We start from the raw sequence: 9577 nt of genomic DNA, 5'->3' as shown, positions 1-9577 counted from the left end.
TTTAGTCTCACTCTCTGGGATTATTTCATTTTGGAAGGAAGATCTTACAAGTTTCTATTGGTTGAATGGGATCCAGATGAACAGTCCCTGTGAGCAGAGCTACTTACCAAGTGCGTAATCCTTTATTGTGTTAATCATTGCTAGAAGTTGAGCTGTTTGGAATTAATTAGTCTATATATGCTTTGTGGGTATGATAATTTTTGGGGGTTTTCTATTTTTGGTGTGATTATCAACTGGAGATTATAGGAAAAGATTAGTAAACTTTGCAAACCTAAATAGAATATATATATATATATATATATATATATATATATATATATATATATATATATATATATATATATATATATATATATACACTTCACTTCTTGCAGATTGGTCACAGGAGGCCATATACCTATGAAATCATTGTTTTAAAGGTCAAGATACCATTAAATGTATTGATGTTAAGGTCAATTATATATATATATATATATATATATATATATATATATATATATTACTGTTCTTAGAACAGTAATATATATATATATATATATATATATATATATATATATATATATTACTGTTCTTAGAACTCTCATAATTTGTAATTTATTTGAATAATGTTCTTCTTGTGGTAATTTTTTTGTTGAAACTTGACAGGATTATGTCCGCGTAATGGAATACTTAGAAATTGAGGCAGATCAAGTGGACAACCTTATAATATTTTTTTCTCACAAAAGAGAAAATGGAGTTGCCTAAGGTAAAATGTCAATTAAGCTTTTTAAAATGTCAAATAACGGAAACAAGTTGGTTTAAAATACAATTAAGACGTTTTTGTGCTTAGACTAACAGAGAGACGTTTAACTTCATACCACTAAAATACATTAAATTATATCAATAATCTTTGGCTTAATGCAAAAAGTGGCAACATATTATATATACCATATGAGTAAATGACAATTTTACCCACCGTTTTTTTCATAGGGGGACATAAAGTCTCTTCAGGATCTAACATACCAGAAAAGAAAGCAGTTCTTGAGCAAACATATCCTTTTTCAAACACCTAATGATTCATATGTTAGGTGTTCTATTTATTTTCTCTTTTCCCAATTTTCTCATTCGTCAGCTTTTTTAACTTTTTTTTGTTTACAGATTCTTGGATCTACTGTATAGTTTTCTTGATGGTGCTATCGACGGTGCAAAATATGAAGATGAATGTCAGACAGTTCTTGGCAAGTGGTCGTTTCCCGTCTTCACATTAGATAAACTGATAGACAATCTTACAAAATTTGTAACATACTTTTTTTAAAAAACATTAAATTTGTATTTCCAAATCTACCCTTGGAGCTACAATGCCTTTGACAGCTGCTAGCTATTGCAATAGATGAGGTTAATAACAAGCTTCTTGATCTTTATGCTTATGAAAATTTGAGAAAAGACAAGGTTTTCATATAGTCAATGGGCTTGAGTTCAGGATAGCCGCCTTTACATATAAGGTTAAGAAATTACATATTTACCCTTTTACCATCATTATAAATGGTTTGGTACTAATACTATGAAAAATTACTGATATCCAAACATTTTTAAACAATTCAAGTAAAGTATTTACTATGTGAAATGTCTCAACTTTAATGGGACATACAGGGGTATTTTTGACATTTGGGCATGGTGTGTGTGACAGGTGTACTATGTTATGGGTACACTAATCATAAGAATTTATAATGTATTTTGTTGTATGATTTCTTTCAGGAAAGTCGAACACTTTTGTTCTTGGACTAGGTGCTTGAGAAGATTTGTAATTCTACTTGCATATATGATCAAGTATTGTGATACTGCCATACTTGTGGATCAAGTTAATTTTTTGATCTTTTTATTAAATTTACATATTTAAAAAAAATTCATGAATTTTAATGTTCCTCAAAAGGCAACTCATATTTATGTTTGTTTATCTCTACACTTAGGAGTATTAAATGCAATAATGGATCAAAAATGCAGAAGCAAAAAAGAAAAAAAAAAACCCAAATTCCCATAGGATTTAAGGCTCTGTGTTAACTGTTAAGTGAAGTTTCCAAGGTAAACAACATTTCCCTCATCCTCTTTAGATTCCCTTTTGTTTTTGTACAGCCTCTATTGTTGCAGCTAACTCTAAAAAAATGTTGATCGTAAGTACGAAAAGTTGCAAGTAATTTTTTTTATGATTAATAGCCTTTGAGATTTGCTAAGTTTTCTTATAAAAAAATTGAAAACTACTGTAGAGAAATCTATTGAGGAGCTTTGGGAGGGAGGGTTAAGATAAGATTTCTAATGGGGTCCACAAGTCCGCAAACTTACTTTTTATCTTATTTGGATTAATCCAATAAATAGCAACGTATCTTTGTTGATTTGCAGAAATAAATGAAAGTATGACATTATTAGTCTATAACACACAAATATATGAAAGTACATCGCCATTTGTTGTATAACCGTTGTTGACCTTGCTATGATCGGGAAAGTAGTTCAAATTCTTAGTATTGTTTATTTGTTATGTGGGTAGTGCTAAATAAGAGATTGTTTCAATATTGGAGAAGTTGTATACACACACACAAACACACACATACACCATTTAAATTTCCCAACCACTATGAAAGTCGAAGTTGCCTCTGAAAACCCTCTAACCGCCGGAAATGTAAATTTGCGGGATTCTCTTCTTCTAAAATGTTTATGTTGACTTTGTTGAGCTATGATCCTTATTAGCTCCTGCTAAAGTCGTATTTTAGTCCCTTTAACATCTGTGAACTTATATTTCTACATTTTTGTCCATTTTTGTATTTTACTCTACAAATCAACCTAATAGTATTAATCACTACTTTTTTTTATCATATTTTTTGTTTTTTGTACACTAATTTTAGGTATTGGATTGTTTGAGAAGTGCTGATGAAATTATGCTGTAGAATCCTCTCAAACATTTTGGAAGAACAATTTCAATTCAAATTGAACCCTAATATGAAAGATCTAACGAAAGAAATTAGTGGGTCATTTATGAGTTCAGAAGCTTCACCACCATCGTTTAAAACAAGAAATGGAAAAAATGAATTGCAATCACTTGCAGGTGTGTTTGGAGAACAAGAAAACAAGCTACTGGTATGTTTTTTTTAAGTCTTTTTTTTTTAAATTTAATCCACTCAGTCATTGTTTATAATTTCCATCTTTCAGAAACTAAAATCATTGTATTCAAGCACCAAGACTGAGTTTGCAAACCTGCAGTTGCAGCTCTAAAATGATCTAAAATAAATGGGTATTCCGATTGCAATTCCATTCTTCAATTTTCACTAAGTCTTTTTTTTACACTTAACATTAACGAATTTATTTTTTGGCTGATTGTTTCAGAGAGTCAAGTAGAGGTATTGTCCATGGCTGCAAATGGATACCATAAGGTTGTGAAAGAAAATCAGACTTTATACAACATGGTTGAAGATTTAAAAGGTAAACAACTAATTTTTATTTTTGTTAAACTTTAAACGTTACTAAAATGTTGTCTTTACCTTCCACAATCTTTAAATTTTCATGAAACATTCGGGTTTACTGCAGGATTAGACTTGCATTGCATTTAGAACTAACACAAAGAACGTGATTAATTATATTGGATAAGATGGGTCATTAGTGGTTTTAGATCCTTTAAAACATCATAAAGATGGAAAAAAGTTGTTTCAATTCAACTGCGTTTTTGGTCCAACTGGTACTCAATGTAATAATAAAATTCAAACATTTTTCCACAATTCTAGAACCTTCTGTTCACTAATGTTTTGACTTTTATCAGAGGAGGTTTTTGCTGACAAGAGAAAAAAAACGAACACAACCCCAAAGGCGCGCGTGATTCCCCTCTAGTTTCCATTAATTTGCAGGGATGAAATGAGTGCTTTGGAATCTTCTTAACCCGATCAGGTGGGTGTTCACTTTTATCTTTTCTCTATCATATCATCTTGTATTGTATTGCATGTTTAGTTACGGATTTTCCATATGCAGGTTCTGACAGCTCTAGCAACCTCCTTCCATGCCCTGCAGCCTCTCAAAGTTCCTACATTCAGGTTATTCTCTTAGAAAGGAAATTGTCAAAGGAGATTGTCAAAGAAGAATTTAGTCATGGGTTTCTTTTAATGTTATACATGTTTTGTTTTCTATAATAAATATTATGCAATATTAGCAATGTGTTGCATTTACTTACTACTGGAACGATTATTTTTATTTGACATATTAGTGCAATAAATTATTTTTATTGTTTATGGTATTTTATTTTGTATTATGAGACTTTTAATGTGTTATTTAATTTGAAAATTAGTAAACCTATCAAAAATATATAATTTTAAAAACATTTAAAATTATGACACGCAAAAATGCGTGTCGTCTTCCTTTATGACAGTGGCTTTCTTGATACGCATTGCATGTCATAAACACGCGCGTCGTAAAGTTATGACACGCAAATGCGTGTCGTCTTCCGTTATGACAGGGCCTTCCTTGATACGCATTGCGTGTCATAACTGCGCGTCGTAAATGCATCTCATAAATGCACGTCGTAAATGCGCGTCGTAAATAGACGACGCGCAAAAACATGTCGTCTCTCGTTATGACAGGGTCTTCCTTGACACGCATTTGCGCGTCATCTGAGCGTTTTACGACAGACATTGCGCGTCGTAAAAGGCTGTTTTTTCTAGTAGTGCAAAACAATCTGATAGGATGAACAATTGAGGAAGAGGTTATTTATGATTAATTAATATATTAGAAGTATAATATATTAATATGAAATCATGTTATTTAATTAATATTGATCAATAATTAATTTGGAATTAATTTAGTGATCAAAAGAGACTAATTAAACTACCGGCGACTGATTATGTAAATCAATGATATATATATGGTTTGGGCTATTGATCCATGATGGGCTAAGTTTACAAAAGTTCCATGAGGAGTTAGCCCACATGAGATATGGATCATAACCCAAAAGTGTATGGATTAGCGCTTACCCATGACTCTTGGTTTCCTACACTATATATATATATATATATATATATATATATATATATATATATATATATATATATATATATATATATATATATATATATATATATATATGTGACCCCATGGCCTAAAATCGGTTACCCTTGTGTTCTTAGAGTTCATAGAGCCGATTTTGAGTGCTAAGTAATCTCTCTCAAGTTCTCCAAATTGTTGGTGGTGTTTTGTGAACAATTTGAGGCATCACACTTGGGGTGCTAAGTTCTTAGAGGCTAAATACATCAAGCTACAACAAGAGGTAATTCTATAACTAGTTTTATAATTCATATGTCATGTTGTATGCTAGATTAGGCTTCATGCTTTGGAAAAAATTGTTTGCATGTATAACTATAGAAAACTTAGATCCAAAGCATCTAGGGTTGTATATGCACCTTAAGGTTGTTATAGTGCTCAAAACCCTTAGGTACAACTTGAAGTAACTAAGAGTATAACTCTAAACTCGATTTTGGAACGAAGTATGACTCACTTTCTTGATTTAATCATTTCAATAATTCCCGATTCCTCATATTAGTCATATAAATGCACTAAGGTGTCCTTAGAGGATCAATTGTGATATGGTTCTATAACCATTAAGATGATCATAAAACACGATACCAAAGTATTCTCCTTTCCTTTCAGATTGGAGAAATTTTTATCTTTCTGCCTAATTGATTCTTCTTATTCGTTCTGCTATGCTTTGAAACTTTTTCAAAGTATCATAATTATACTTAATCATATAAGCATAACCATATTCACTAAACCTTTACTAAATCATGACAAATAGTCTTATCGTTCTTTTTCGTGGATCTGACCAGTGCACATCAATGTGTACTAGATCTTTTAGTCCTTCACTTGACTCACATATACATGTGAACAAGGAATTAGTCTCAATTTACCAAAGATCAAGATTCTCATGCATCACACAATTCGAATTGCAAGATTCCAAGTTTCTGTCCAATTGAAACTTGGGTGATGAGAATCCTTCCTTATTTGGTAAATTATGACACTTCCACAAGCGATATAACTAAGAATCAATTCTATTTTCAACATTGATATTAATAGAAATATAAACACTAATTTTCATAAATTCCATTGCAACGAAACAACAAGATAAAACAAACAATTCATTTTATTGATAAAGTGCGGAAAACGTGTCCTTACAATGCAAATACATATGAAAACTATGTTTCTTTATATTCCTAAGCAATCTATCATAACTCCTAAGCAGTAGCTCCAAAAGTCTGATCATTGAACCATGCGAACGAAATCCATTTCTTTACGATTAGATTCAGCTTACTTTTCTTTTAAGCTTCCTTCTTTTTCTTCGATCCTACAAAACATCAAAATGTGATCAACACATCATGTAATAAGAATCTATAAATAGGAACTTAATAGAGTTAGATAATTAATTTACCTGAAGTAGAGTCATACAATTTGACTTTACCATCTCTTAGATCTTTCAGGTAGTCAGGGCAGCTTCGCTTCCAATGTCCCTTCAACTGGCAATAGACACAGATGGACTCTTTAGGAGTGACACGTGGAACTATATCAGAACTGGCCGTTCTCTTACGGTCAAACTTTTTGACCTTGGCCAATTTCTCTCCCTTAGGAGAAGAAATCATTTCTGGACTATCAACATTGTCATTTCCTATGTCCATGGAAATTTGGAAGTTAGATCTTTCAATCAAATTTGCTTGACCGGTGCGCCAAAGCATTGCTGCTTCAGCAGCAATTAGCAAATATGTCAGATCAATAAGGGTCACGTCGTGGTCTGTCATATAGTAGTCTTTAACGAACTGACTATACGACTCAGGAAGTGATTAAAGAACCAAGTCAACAGCCAGCTTCCTTGGGAAAATGACACCCAACATTCCCAGCCTGTCAATGTGAAACTTCATCTTCAGGACGTGTGCACATACAGACTTTCCATCTCGATGTTTGCATGCCAATAGGGCTTGAGCGACCTTGAACTTTTTAATTCGATGAAAACGTGGGTCAGGGAGAATTACTGGAGGAGGTGGAGGAAGAGAAGTATGATTTCCAGTTCCACCAAATGCACAAAGAAGGGAATGATCTTTCACCTTGATTGACACGTGGAAGATCATTTTCAGAAGGAAAGCTTTTTCCAAAGGAATGTGGAAGACAATAAATGTCTGAACTTGACATCTATAAGGGGAGAAAATTCAAGTTAGTTGATTAAATCCTTAATATAACACCCAAATGAAATACTAAGGCTAGGACCCAACAAAATAATTCATAATTCGGAAGAGGGATGTCGTAATTTAATTGCAAATTATTTGAAGGTAGGTAATTGAAAATATACCAATTCCACCATGGACACGAAATTTTAAACGAATTAGGTTTTAAATGAAATTCCTAGATCTTTTGAGATTCATTGAACTTTTCAATGGCATGTTTAATCTCGATTATGTCCTTCAAGTTTGTGACTGGGATACCGAGGATCACAAACAAGGTGTGAATAACCATCCAATTATTAGCTTGGTACTCTCGATGTCCTTTATCATCTAATCAATGTGTCGATTAACCACACACGCTCCATTGATCAACGATAATTTACGAGCTACCCATTGCCATCCTTCATTAGTCCACATTAGTGTGCGGGTTAACCACACACGCTCCACTAACCGACCAATAAGGTGCAATGTGCAATTTCATGGATTAGCATCAAATTCACATATTCCTAAAGTAACTAATATTGGGAATTTTGTAAAAGCATTTAGTTACTTTATATTGTTCATTATACTTATTATTGAGGATTTAATGTGCTATCCTACCCATTCGGCTAACGACCCTCCACTAGTCAAGGAAGCGGCGGGTGAGAGTGGACACCCATTCAGTCTCCATTTTATAGGCAATTTCCTTATACCCCCTTATAGACCACCTTCGTGAATGAGACCTAATAACGGTAAGACTGACTTTTCTTATACATATATAATACTAAACCTTTAATTATATGTATAGTATAAGGGTGTATTTTAAACTTTTAAAATACTAGGGTTTCTTAATTTTATTAAAATTTTCAAAAACTTAAAACCATTTAATTTAAAATCTTAAAATTTAAAAAACCTATGATTTAATAATTATTCAAAAAATTAAACAGTTAATTAAATTATTAAATCAAATAAGGATTACCAATTTAAATTAAACATATTAACTTAATTTAATCCTTTATCCATGGATTTCAAAATTTAGGTAGGGATATCTTTAATTATCCAATTAAACAATTAACAAGATAATTACCACAAATAACAACCTACTAACTTATTCCTTAGATTTCGAAATCTTCTACTTGGAGTGGAAGGCATGGCTTTCAACCTTGCCTAAAAATCAAAAATCCTAGGGTTAGGAAACCCTAGATTTCGACTCCAAGGTGGCCAAAGGAAAGGGTTTGAAAACCCTTAGGGATTTTTCGAAAAACAGGGTTCTTAAACCCTACTTTGCGAAATTTAAAGGCCTTAGGGTTTAATAGCCATAAACCCTAATTTTGTCTAGTTCAACCAATTGTACCAAATCTAATTGAAAACATAAACCATACGCTCTGATACCACTGATGAGTTTTATACATAGCAAACAATCCTATGTGTGCATGCAACCCTAATTTGAGGATCTATGTTTTCACTATTAGACATACAAGCATTGAATACAAAAACTAGAAACCCTAGGAGGCACATGTAATTTTCGAAATTAACATATACTTAGGGTTAGGATACATACCTTTATTGTTATATTGTAATAACAAACAAATCCTTGAAGATCTTGAACTTTGGTAGCAAGCGCCACAAGTGTCGCGCCTCTAATGGCTCACAAACAAACCTAGCAACCAAGGATTACTATCGAGACAGAGAAGGGAAGTAGAAAATTTGGCTCTAAGCCTTTCTTGGAGTGCATGGGACGAAATCCAACCCTGTAGGGGTTTATATAGGTGATAAGGAAGGTTTAGGATAAGGCATGTGTATCATAGATAACCCTAATCCCTTAACTTCCTCCCTAAGGCTTCCAAGGCACCCTTAGAGCCCAAGAAAACCCTAGGACACTCTAGATTTTGTTCCCCACCTCTAACGGAGGTTCTAAAATGCTCAATGCTCAACTTTTGATCATTGTCACCTTTAGTCCCTGCAGTTTCAATTAATTCCTTTAATCCAAAAATTAATTCCAAATTAATTTCTGATTAAATATTAATTAAACAATATGATTTCTAATTAATATATTATATCCATAATACATTAATAAATCATTTATATTGATTTCAAATTAATTTATTAACCAAGTAAAAAATTAATAAATCATTCTTCTCTCTCTAATAGTTATCCTATTCAATTGCCAGGTTTGAAGGCAACCCAAAAGCACATTGCTACTATCAATTCAAGTACATACCAATTATAGTTATGGACTTAGACACCTAATCCAACAAACAATTGTAGACACCTATCACCCGCTTCGATTGATCGGTCGAGGGTTGTAGCTAGCAACCGCAGGTGGGGATGTCAACCCCGTATAGATCTATACATATGTATCTCGCTCCGAAGATTAACAGTTACAG

The 9577-nt window shown here is 32.6% G+C and overlaps 1 long non-coding RNA gene across 1 annotated transcript; it reads right to left on the bottom strand.

The window, feature by feature from the left end:
- Positions 1-6172: 6172 nt before the first annotated feature.
- LOC145141422 (uncharacterized) lies at positions 6173-9146 on the bottom strand. Its single transcript, XR_013722643.1, has 3 exons — positions 8752-9146; positions 6431-6515; positions 6173-6346 (listed from the first exon to the last, which is right to left on the bottom strand). It is a non-coding gene; the product is annotated as an uncharacterized LOC145141422 (long non-coding RNA).
- Positions 9147-9577: the final 431 nt, after the last annotated feature.

This window comes from Lactuca virosa, chromosome 9 (genome assembly GCF_052849685.1).
Source record: "Lactuca virosa cultivar CGN04683 chromosome 9, Lactuca_virosa_CGN04683_v6, whole genome shotgun sequence".
Classification (NCBI taxonomy): domain Eukaryota; kingdom Viridiplantae; phylum Streptophyta; class Magnoliopsida; order Asterales; family Asteraceae; genus Lactuca; species Lactuca virosa.
Note: the sequence above shows the minus strand (reverse complement) of the source record. Positions and strands in the feature narration are given on the sequence as shown.